General features: G+C 33.8%; 1 protein-coding gene across 2 annotated transcripts in view; it reads right to left on the bottom strand.

The window, feature by feature from the left end:
* Window positions 1-12,814, bottom strand: part of LOC111681149 (flotillin-2) — a 347,120-nt gene that overhangs the window by 208,467 nt on the left and 125,839 nt on the right. The window lies entirely within an intron of this gene.

Raw genomic sequence — 12,814 nt, forward strand, 5'->3', positions numbered from 1 at the left:
TCACCTTATGTTGGGGTCGCCAATACTATTGATTTTAGACCAGTGTTTGCTTTTTTCTTGTCGGGTTATTCATTGGGATTGATCCCAAGATGCCTACCATTTCGCAACATGGCTACTTTGACAATAGATTAGATAGATCTAGTACTTTAGCAAAGTCCACGTAAATGGGCTGACACAATGATGTACAAAGATTGAAAACCGAGTTCTTCATAGAAGGATTCAGGGGTGCGTAATAGATCGTTCCCAAGTCTACACAGTATTGAAAAAGATCACCGTGAAACAAGCCCGTCAAAGCAGATGTTTACGTAAAGCACCTAGACATTTTTGCCCTTTCCAAAATCGGTAAAGATTTGTTAAAAGAAGCACCGACGTCTAACGTCGAGGTGTCATCCCCTCAAAAATCTAGAAGGAAATCACTTAGTCGCCAGTAGAAAGAGAAGCGGAAGAAGCCAATTAAAAGACTGCCACTATAACCAACGTCGTGGTGTCAACTTCTCAAAATCTAGAAGGAAATCACTTAGTCGCCAGTAGAAAGAGAAGGGGAAGGTGTCATTTAAAAGACTGGAGGAGGTTATCGTCAAACTGCTAGATGACCATAGCGGAGGTGATCCAAAAAAACCTCAATGTTCTCTAAATCTAGAAAAGAAAATTTATGCGAAACTATCTCTACTATAGAATCAATTAGAAAATTCTCCTAAGAAGGAAGTTTGTCTGAAAATATATCCAAAATATAGTCTTTAATAGACTGGTGGACATTTGCTGCATTATTCATGAACATTTATCAGAGGTTAATACAACAGATTTTATATAAACATTTGATTTATGAGCCTTTGATAAAATTTGTTGAATAAGACGCTTAGATTTGAAATGTTTACATAAATATTTTCTATCTTATTCATAATAATTTATCAAAGGTTTTTATAGAACAACCCAGCTAGCATTCGGATGATTGTTGGATGATCAGTAAAATGTGTCATTTTTGCCTCCTTTTGATGAGCTAATAGTGATTAATAAGTTGAGTGTTTAAAAAATTACTAGAAAATGATCAAGATATATGATTGAAAACTGAATATTTGAAAAACAATAACAAAATGTATAGCAATCATAAATTGATTATCTTGCTGTTTAAAATATGATGGTTTTAAAAACATATTTTGTGGTCATATTTCAAGCAGTTGGAAGATCTAAAATTGTTTCTTATGTAATTGTTTTTGTTTGTAATGAAATAGCAACACTTACACCTTAAAACGAATCAAAAACGATTCAAAAATGATTCGAAACTGATTTGAAATGGGGCTTTGAAAAGACTCTTTTGGAAGAGTTAGCAAAGACTCAAAAATGACTATAATATGGGTTGGGAACAACTCAAAAACGACCAGTTATTTGGTTCATTAATGACTCAAAATAGATTAAAAAATAAGTCATAATTGATCAGAAGTGGGGCTCATAAATGACTCATTTAGAAGAATCGCGGGTAGAGTACTATTTTTTCCCGACGAATGTATCATTTATGATCAGAAAATGAGAGCATATATGATAATTTTAATCGCGCAGAAGAGTCATAAATGTCTCGAACGTGAACTAAAATTTCAAAAAATGCTTGCTCGGAAGTGTTGTATGAAAAATTGTCTTATAAAGCTTTGATAAATTATTATAATTAAGGCCCTACAACATAGTAAATGGCACATTCGTCATGTTAATTTAAATTCCATTATAACAATTTAACACTCCCAAACAATATAAAATTTCAATATCAAATTGATTAGAGCCTTCTTTCTTTTTTGCAAAATTTAAATTCAAAACATAAACTATTAGATTAACAACAAACCGCTAATGATATAATATCACATCTTTTAGATCCAAAACAAATCGATACGATAAAAAAACGTATTTAAAGATGAAAAAGATTACAACATATAGACAAATTCAAATACCCAACCAAATACCGGCTCTCCAAGCACTCATCATATGTATACAAACCCCAGTAACCTTGACACATTTCGGATTAATACATAAAACCTGACAGTAAATACTAACACAACTCACATTTAAGTGCCAATAGAAGAAGTAGCAGTAAATAAACAAAATGAAATTTTTATAAAAAAAAAAAAAATCCATATATTATTTGGCCAACAAGCTCAAAAAAATGATGTCAAAATGTTAATGACCAAAAAAATTATAATAACAACAAAAACAAAAAAATTAACAACAAATTTATAATAAAAACATTTTATAGTTTTGATGATTTGCTGGGTCTACGTGCGTTAAACATTAAAAATAAATACAAATCTGAATACTCTAGTCATTTACCGACATTGTTACCATTAATTCACTGACTGACTGACAATAGTTGAAAATTTGTAATATAGCTGCATGATTAGACCAAGTTAGCATGCACATGTGAATGCAATTGGTAAATCCAAAGCAACAATGTAAATAGTAGACACACAATATGGTGGGGGGATTGCTTATATGGTCATTTAATTGTTCATCCAACTTAATGTTTTACGACATCCATTCTGCTCAAATCAACGTCGTACTGATCATGGAAAAAAAGTTAATTATTAACGCATAACTACGTAGACTAGTGACTGTCCACTATTCGCCCCCCAAAAATGAAGAAAACTATCGCTAGATCATTATCAACTAGTTGTGTAAGAGATATTATTTGATAAGCACATTACTGCCTACTTCTCCTTAATGAATCTTCACCATGTGTGAGTGTTTGACATATCGGTTTAAAATGTGTACCAGTACCTGTAGTCTGTTGGATCACATACTGGTGGTGTCAAATCTATTCTCAACCTTTCCTACAATGATTTGACTTGGGATAGAAGCAGAGAACATATGTTATACAGAGAACATATGTAGCATGCAGACCGGTTGTTGCAGAGATCCTTTCGGTTTGCACGTTGTACATATATACTATATCTCGATGTCGCTTTGATACTTTTCTATATAAAATTGATGTCACTGGGTTATGTACGATGCAACATGTTTTGGGGAACTCTTTGAAACTGATGGGGGGAAAGTGTTAAGTTGACACTTGGTAGTTGCCTGTCGTTTCGTAGATCTTCATGATCACAGAATAGAACTGAATATTCCACCCACATGGACGATTAGTACAATGCAACAAGTTTTGGGGAACTCTATGAAACTAATGGGTATCTCTTATCCTTTGTATAGCTAGGCTTCACTTTATATTGGGGAAATGTCAAGTTGACACTTTCCGTGGATAGATCTTCATAATCACAGAATAGAACTGAAAGCTTCTCCACCCACATGGAAGATTAGTACGGATTTAGTATGACATTTTCATCGTGCTGTTGTCATCTCAACAAGAAACACATAAACGATAAGCTAAGCGACGTCTTCATGTCGTAGCATTTGTTGGGTTCGGTTGACTCTGAAAATTTTTACAAATCAGGTGCATGGTTAGAGTTTGTGGGAATTACTCTTCTCTATTGATCTGGCTGGTAGATGTCTCCTCCTTGCCAGTGTTTGCATTACGGTTGGTCACATCCTGCCTATTAGACTCTCGTCGGCACAAAATGTACAAAAATGTTCAACTGAGTGTTCTTCTTTGAAGTCACAAGTGAATACAAAAGGCAACCGTGTAATTATGACAGATACTCACATTGATATTCTTGTTTTAGAATAACCACACATCAAGTTTAACAATGTCATAAGCGATCTCAAAGTATCTTCAACTTTAGGAAATCACAACATTTTAAATAACTCGCAACTGAAACGGCACCATTTTCCCCACAACTAAAAAAATCAGTATCCAAAATAACAACATATTCTTGAATTAGTATCATCATAGTATGACATCTAACATAACAATTCACCGACATTAAAAGAGGCATTTATTATGAACGGAATTGGATGACTTGATAAAAGTCTCTGAATGGGGTCCTGATAACATAGTCGACTTTAACGCCCGCAATCTCAGTGTTGTTTTTAAACATATAAACGTGTTGGTTCATCTATATTTATGGGTGGTGTTAATATTAAGGAATTAGAAACTCTTGTTGTTCTGGGCATGAAAATATAATGCGATGTCCGAAGGACTAAACACATTTTGCAACTGTCTCGGTTTTTTGAAACGGTCTAAGGCATACTTCACTCCATCTGGTCTTCCTACTATTTACACTACTTATATCCGACTGAAAATGGAATAAAACTACCATGTATGGGCCGGAGATACTCGACCACGTTCAAGAGAGCGCGAAGGGTATCCAACTCTATTGACTCACTAGTGCACCGTCGCAACGTAGGGTTTATTTCACTGTTCTATCGATACTATAATAAAAACTGCTTGCCCACAACCTATTTTCCTAGTTCCAGCACAATGTACTTGATGAGTAGGGGTCACTCTCTAAGTGCTGGTCTAAGAAAAAAAACTTGTTAGATAGTCCAATCCATGAAATATAATTATTGAAAGATATTTTTGTCACCCTTCTTGTCTTTATCACCGTTCTTGAGCTGGAACCACCTAAAGTTTTATTATATCGTTCTTGCTTATTCGTCGATCATGTTATTAACGCCTCGAGATAAAATTCTAGACTTATTTTCAGAATGGAAAACGGAACATGCAGTTATTTGGTGGAGAACAAAGATAAGGACTTCATAAGTCTTAAGTTTAAATTGAAAAGAGGATGTACCTAAGATTCAAAAAGTTCTCCTAGGACACTTTGGCATTATTTTCTTGTGCTCACCATTTTGTCGAAAATATTTGTGGATAAACCTTATGCGGCGATCTTATAAAGAAATAAAGGAGCTCGATGCAGTTATCCAAAAACAAAACCATTTACCGCAACAAAAGCTGAATTAAAAATATGTGTGAGAGGATCACATAAGACCTCTTGAAATTATGAAACGAGTTATAGAACTACAAAGATCCTACGGGGTGACTCTGATATTATGAAACGAGTTATAGAACTACAAAGACTCTGATAAGAGCTCTCTGAAATCTCTTTACAATGAGCAAGTCTAAAGTTAGTTTGTTAATACGTATCTTGAGTGAACAGACAGGATTATGTGCTAATTCAGACGAATGTAGTGCATATGGAGAGTACTGTGAAACTCTGTAGCACTTTCTTTGTCACTGTCAGGCATTTGTCGAAGTTAGTTACGTCCAGGAAACATAGTGAATATTGGTGTATTTCTTCTATCAACCTATCAACCTAACCTAAGGAAGGTAATATGTGAAAAAAAAACGTTAAAATTTTGAATCTGAATATTCCAATTTGCACTCTGAGCGATTTGACATTGAGATCACTGAATAGTTTTTTACGTCGCCAAAAAAAACAGCTGTGATTGGACGAATGTTAAGGTACTTCTTTTGGGACATTATTTCCATTACATTTGACGCAAAATGTCGGCGAAGCAAACATTTTTCGGCAGCGGCGGCGGCTTATTATAGAAAGTAACGGCGGCAGCTAAATTGTCGGTTCAATTCTACTTTTTCTTCAGAAATTGGCCTTATTTAAGTTTATTATATTGAAAAATATCTGTATAATTGTCTGTTAAATAGAAACCTGTCTCCACATATGTTTTTTCTGCAGAAAATGGACACTATTTTTTTAGTCATATTTGCCATAAGAATTTAAAATAAGAGGCCAATAAGTTAAAATTAATTAAACTATTTCCTGTAACACATGTTCGTTTCCAATCTTTTAAAGAGGATACGTTTTAGCTTAACTTAAGCTTTTGAGCCGAAAGAAGTCGGCGCGGCTTGAAAGATATTAACGGCGGCTAGCTGCCGCCAATTTGATCAGTCTCGTTATGTATCTCTAATAATACGCGGAACATAAACTGATTTATTTCTCTAAATTAAAATCATCATATCTATATAATTATTAACTTTGTATAACCAGCTTAAACAAGTTTTATTTTCGACCACAGATGATCAGTTTTTTAATCTCTCAATTTCTCATACTATTAAGCATAAATCTATGCCTCATTTATGATAATGAAAAGAAGAAAAAAAGTGATTACAATTTGGATTTTTTACACTTAAACATAATAATTATAATTAGTGTAATATAAATTATTTAAATATTGTTAAAACACATAGCCAAATAAAAAAAGAAGATATAAACTAACAAAAAGCACTCATTACATGATTATTATGAACATTTAAAGTTTTATTTTGGGAAAAGAAATAAAAAATGACAACATTTTAATTTAAAATTTTAGTTAATAAAATTAAAAGTAAAGAAAAGTTTTCAACTTTCAGCAACTGTTACATCTTGAGAAAGAATCATCTTTGTTTATTTTTCCTATAGACTTTTTATCAGATTTTATTTATAACTTAAGTGCAATTGTTTGTTCATTCGTTGAGTTTGTTTACAGTGATGTGAACTCAAAAGTTTTTCATTTTTTTTTTTTTTTTTTTTTTTTTTTTGAGACCGGCATAAGTTACAAAATCTGTTATGGAGACGTTAAAATAAGATGACATGGATTGTGATTACACACTACTGCTGAGTACTTGTTTGTACTGGTGCAGTAGTTAATAGGTACCCCCTTTACTTTACTCTTACATTCATGTAAATATTTGATTTTGTAATAGAAAAATGTTGGAAAACTAAACACAGATACAAGGTACGATTGTACAATGTTGTAGGTTTACTACTCGGGTAGCATTTAAACAAGATATAGAGTTTATTTGCTATAATAATTTAAGATATATTTCCAAATTTTATGCAAAATACTGGTGATAAATATGGTGCTTTTTTACATTTTCTAGTAACTGATATGGTGACAAAGATACAATGTAGCAATTAAAATAACTGTAAGTTTAAACAGTAAATTATATTGTAAATGTTTCGAAAATGATGTGAATTATTTTTGACTCTTAATATGTCCGATCGCGTACTAGAAACACAAACTGTTGGAATTTTAAAACATTAGAGCAATGTATGCAAGGTGCATGTATGCAAGGTATATGTATGTATTGTTACATGGATGGCTCAAAAATGGGAAACAAAACCGTTCTCTAGATCAAGATTAAAAACTACAAAACCGATCTACACTATAGTCTTAATAACTCAACAATACTATCATCAAGGCTTCTATATTGACAACATACAACGAAAACCTTACTAGCTCTTTACCATCGCGTACACTCTGAGAGCTTAGGGACTGACCACTTTTTAAGCCCACGTAATCGCTATTAGGTTTTCCAAATGTAGAGAATAACTCACTAGTGACACATGAAACCTAAAAATGGAGAGAAACATGTTCAAGGAGCAAAGATCTCTAAGATCAGTATATCAAAACAAAGATCAAAAGAATATTTTTTGCAAGCCACGCCGCTGCCGACTACAACATGAAGTCGAAGTTCCTAGCATGTTGCCCTATCTCACGGTGGTACTTTTTCAACCACTGGGTGAATAAAAAGTAAACAACTCACCACTGCCCCTTTGTGTATCTTACACGCAGGTTCGATTTTTGTACATGAAGGTTCCGGTCCATGTTTAAACACTTTGCTCAAGTACTCGAGTTATCTAATCTCTTGCCATATTAGTCACCTTGGGGAAAGATAGGTGTCATGAGCAAGCTCAATTTCGGACTTAATTGGTAGTACGAAATACGTACTTCATTGAATTATAGATATAATTGACAAGACTTTTTTTAAGTGGTCACAAAAACCCACTGTGATAAGTTGAGCACTCAACCAGGTAGGAAAATCGCTAAATGAATCAAATAGAGGGCCGAAACGACCTTGTGTTACGTCCATCCTCCATGTTAGGTTAAACATTCTAACACATCACTATAACAACTCCATCCGCCAAATCCATCAGTTACTCCATTCCCTCTATAGAATGAAAGTAGACATCAAAACTCCACCTCGTATACCTAATCTTTTCATCCGCTCAAGCATCTAGAAACGATAACAGAAATGTATCATGCCAGGACATAGTCCTGCGGCAACTGGCCGCCAGATTATTTGGTGCTCTGGTTCGACCTCTTTTCAAATTATGGACTAGGATAGGCAGTAAATTGTCAACAACAATTTATAGTCCCGGAAGATCACAGGTATTGGTAGCACCTATCTACCCTCGGATTGCAATACACCATGATGTGATACTCATCAAGGAAATATGCCCGGGGCATTAAAATAGAACAGACTGTCTAGAGTTTTAACGTGAGCACCTGCCGTGTCGGCCTTATCCCACGGTGGTCTTTTTCATCCACAGGGTAGACTTGAGAACGGTCTACCATCGCCCCTTTGTCCTCAATGAAGACTCAGATGGCAATTTTTGCACATTGGCTATGACCGGTCCATGCGCAAGTACTTTGCTGGAGTACTCGAGCTATCTAATCTCTTGCCAAAGTAGTCACGTCGAAAGACAACCATACTACTATGGCTCTGTTGATTCGGCAACAACACCTAGAGACGTAACCGGTGGACCGAAGCACGATCCATCAATAAGCCGTAGACATTGTTCTTACTCACAGTGACACGGTGTGGCAAGTCTGATATGAACAGAGTAAACTCTGGACAAGGAAAGAAAATTAATCGGTATCACTTGTATATGATACCTTTCATCCATCATCATTCAATCCAGCACACATCTCATTTATCCGACACATTCATAGAGAAAAACATACGACACACTCATTTAGATATATGGGTGGATGAGGCCCGCATACCTCTACATTCATTCCGTATCATATACAATTGGCTCCAGCCCATTTCCAACGCTTAGTCCCACAGTCACTCCTCTGGGTATCTGTTTATTTCGGCAACAGAACCGAACTTATCCCGAAATATTGACTATTATCATGCATCAGTCTTTTAACCGCCACTTACTCTTCCCGCGAATTTGGGTTTAAACCACAGCCACTACGTGGATCCCGAAGGAACCTCAACCAACTGACCAGCCAGGACATAGTCCTGCGGGCAACTGGCCACCCGTAGTACCAGATGATTATGCGGTGCTCTGGTCTGACTTCTGGCAAACTATGCAAGGACTAAGCCAAACAGTAGACTGTAACCAATTTTTCAATCCCGGTCAGATTGGAGGTATTGGCCACCTCTATATACCCCGGGATTGCAATAACACCAAGGCGGAGGTCTCGCCAAGGTAACATGCCCCCGGGGGGATTAAAATAGAACAATATAACAATGTCCATTTTCAATATAATAAACGCTTCTATAGTCAATTTCTGAAGAAATATTTAAATTGAACTGACAATTTGGTCGCCGCCGGTATTTTCAAGAATAAGGCGCCGCTGCTGCGACCAAAACCGAATGCGCCGCTGCCGATCACTTTGTATCGGTGCGGGACTAGATAAACATAAGTAATCTCATGATATGTCCGAAGAAGTACAACCTATTACCGATGGTGCAGCTCTTAAAAGCATTGGTGAAACTTTCTCAACATTTAGGGTAAAACAACTAAAAATTGGCATCAACTTCTAAAGCAATATGCCACAAAATGTGCATGAATACTTTGCCCAGACCTGCCGGAAATCGTGAAAACCTATCACCTTATTTAATTGCAATAAGTTATCGGGGTATAATGAAATTTCTTTTGAAATGCTTCAAACATTTTATAATATTAGCTTTAAACTACAATTATCTATTATCCAAAGTTAAAGTAGCGCGAACAATAAGATCATATTGAACATTATTAACACAAGGGTTTCGTCGTCACTGTTAGAAGTGATTCGACTAGAAAGATCAGCAGATCAAGCGTCAAGCAGATCACGTATCACCTTAAGTAGCTCTTGTATCTATTTAAGTTTATTAACTTTGAGAAAACTCTCTCAGATCTTTACAGGTACCTTAGACAATGTTTCGTACTATTTAATATTGCCCTTGGCTCTATTATGCTAAATGTCTCACATGTCAACAGATGAATAAACAGAAATGAAGAGAATCGATGCATCCAGGATAGAAACATTTCTCCTCCAACACTAACCTATAGAAGAAGTTATTTCCGTTAATGTATCTGTGGTGTTATAACACTAAGGATCCACTGATGTCACTAGCAGAGCAGCTATTAGAATCTCTAGTGCGAAAGTCATGTTGGTAGACCCGCCCATATATAGGGAGGATAACTCGACTATGAAATGGGAAATTCTGATCACAGAGAGCAGTTCTGTAGCAGCTTTATATTCCTTATGGGAATTATGGAAAACAATATACATTAAACTGTAGGAGAGCAATAACAATATACTCTTCCATTGGCAAGCTCAGCATCATATGGGCAATAGGCTTACTGGAGATAATCGACAATGAATGAACTTCGAAAAATAGTCGTTACAATACTATAAACTGCGATGCGTTTGACACCGGCTTGAGTATAACAAAAAGTATCTTCGATATGAATAGATTCGATAACAATCGTACGTATTCTTCTTAATGGGTTAACAAGCATGGTGGATTCAGACCAACATAGAACATGCGGAGAGTTTTCGTCAAAATTAGATTGAGTTTCCGAACTTTGCGCGGCTATGCATTTTTCTCTAATATTTTTTATGAGAAGAATGTACTAATTGACTTGATAGTGGCCTAGGTGTACTTTTTGGGAATTATGAATCCCGATAATCATGATCATGGACATTCAATTCTCCATATATAAAGTTATGAAACAGAACCTTGGAAGTTTGAAGCGATTCAAATTACCGCATATTGATGACATTATTTCAGCTGATCTTTCACATAATAACTATCTTAAACGTGGATCAGATTCATAGTAGCTTTCATTAAAAAAGTAGCAAAGAAGATGGCTTGCGTACTGAACCAATGGATTTCATATTATCTTCATACTTTATCTTAATTTTTGCCATTGAACTAAAATGGGATCATCCATAGATCGTAAATGATTCTAAATCTAATCTCAACTCAGAAATTCAAAATTTTTTTTTCAAATTCTATAGAATCCGATACATAATTGACCCAAATATTAAAAATTTGTTAAATGATTTTGACAGCAAAAAAATAAATGGCTTTCTATAGCTATCACCAACTGCCAATACTTTAAAAATCAATTATAATTGTTAACGATTAATAATCTATTAGCAAACAATTAAAATTTATATTTCAATAGCACTCAGGTTCAATATTTTCAAGTATCAACTCATAATAAATTTCTTTAATAAATTCAATTAAATTAATTGTTTAGCGTTTTTGTAATTATATTTAATTGTAATTATGTACATACATACAGATGTTATGTAACGGATATGTTGTGAATTGTTTTATTTTAAATTTTAAAAATCTATAGCAGATAACAAAAAATTAGTAGTGGTTTGTGGCTGAGGATTGTTTCAATATCTTATACAACCGGTTCTTTGTAAACGACCTTGTCTTGTAATCAGCTACAAAATAAAGCCAATTGTTAATGCAGTTACTACTTCTGCTGCTGCTGCAGCTGCAGCTGATCGATGTTAAGTTGGTTGCATTCATTTATTTATTTGTTGGTTTATTTTGGGTCAAGGTTGTTTTTAAACATGATGAGTTTCAATTTCCGTTTTTGAAAAAGATAGTTGTAAAATAAACCATGGTTTTAAATGTATATGTAGTAGCAATATATCAATCAATCAATCAATTAATTTATTTTATTATTTGTTGTACTTATAATATATAATTTTTTTATAATTTTTGTTTTCGTTGCAAATTGTAAAATGTATTAAACCAGAAATTTCCTTTTATACAAATTTTCTCATAATTTTTTCTCAGGAATGTGGTCATGCTAGTTATCCCAATTATTGGAAAATTTTGCTAAAGACTTATTGAAAAAAAAACGCAAACCAAACCTGAAAAAATCTACTATCCACTCAGAGTGCAACAACAAGAGACAAAATGACGTAGTAAAAGACTTTTATATGGCATTTGGAGGGGACGCACATAAATAACTTCACAGTCCAAAATAGACTTTAAACTTTTTCAGTTTTTAAATACCCTACATTAGGTAATATTGATAATACTGATAATTGAGTTTTGGAATAAAATTGATTTGTTTTAGAAACAAGTGTTACTCTAACTAACTAACTAACTAACTAACTTACTAACTAACTAACTAACTAACTAACTAACTAACTAACTAACTAACTAACTAACTAACTAACTAACTAAATAACTAACTAACTAACTAACTAACTAACTAACTACCTAACAAACTAACAAACTAACAAACTAACTAACTAACTAACTAACTAACTAAATAACTAACTACCTAACTAACTAACTAACTAACTAACTAACTAACTAACTAACTAACTAACTAACAAACTAACAAAATAACAAACTAACAAACTAACAAACTAACAAACTAACAAACTAACAAACTAACAAACTAACAAACTAACAAACTAACAAACTAACAAACTAACAAACTAACAAACTAACAAACTAACAAACTAACAAACTAACAAACTAACAAACTAACAAACTAACAAACTAACAAACTAACAAACTAACAAACTAACAAACAAACTAACTAACTAACTAACTAACAAACTAACGAACGAACTAATTAACTAACTAATTAACTAACTAACTAATTAACTAACTAACTAATTAACTAACTAACTAACTACTAACTAACTAATTAACTAATTTACTAACTAACTAACTGATTTACTAACTAACTAAATAACTAACTAACTTACTAACTAGCTAACTAACTTACCAACTAACTAACTAACTAACTAAATAAATAACAAACAAACTAACCAACCAACCAACTAACTAACTAACTTATCTATCTATCTATCTATCTATCTATCTATCTATCTATCTATCTATCTATCTATCTATCTATCTATCTATCTATCTATCTATCTATCTATC

The sequence above is a fragment of the Lucilia cuprina genome, chromosome 3 (assembly GCF_022045245.1).
Source record: "Lucilia cuprina isolate Lc7/37 chromosome 3, ASM2204524v1, whole genome shotgun sequence".
Taxonomy (NCBI): domain Eukaryota; kingdom Metazoa; phylum Arthropoda; class Insecta; order Diptera; family Calliphoridae; genus Lucilia; species Lucilia cuprina.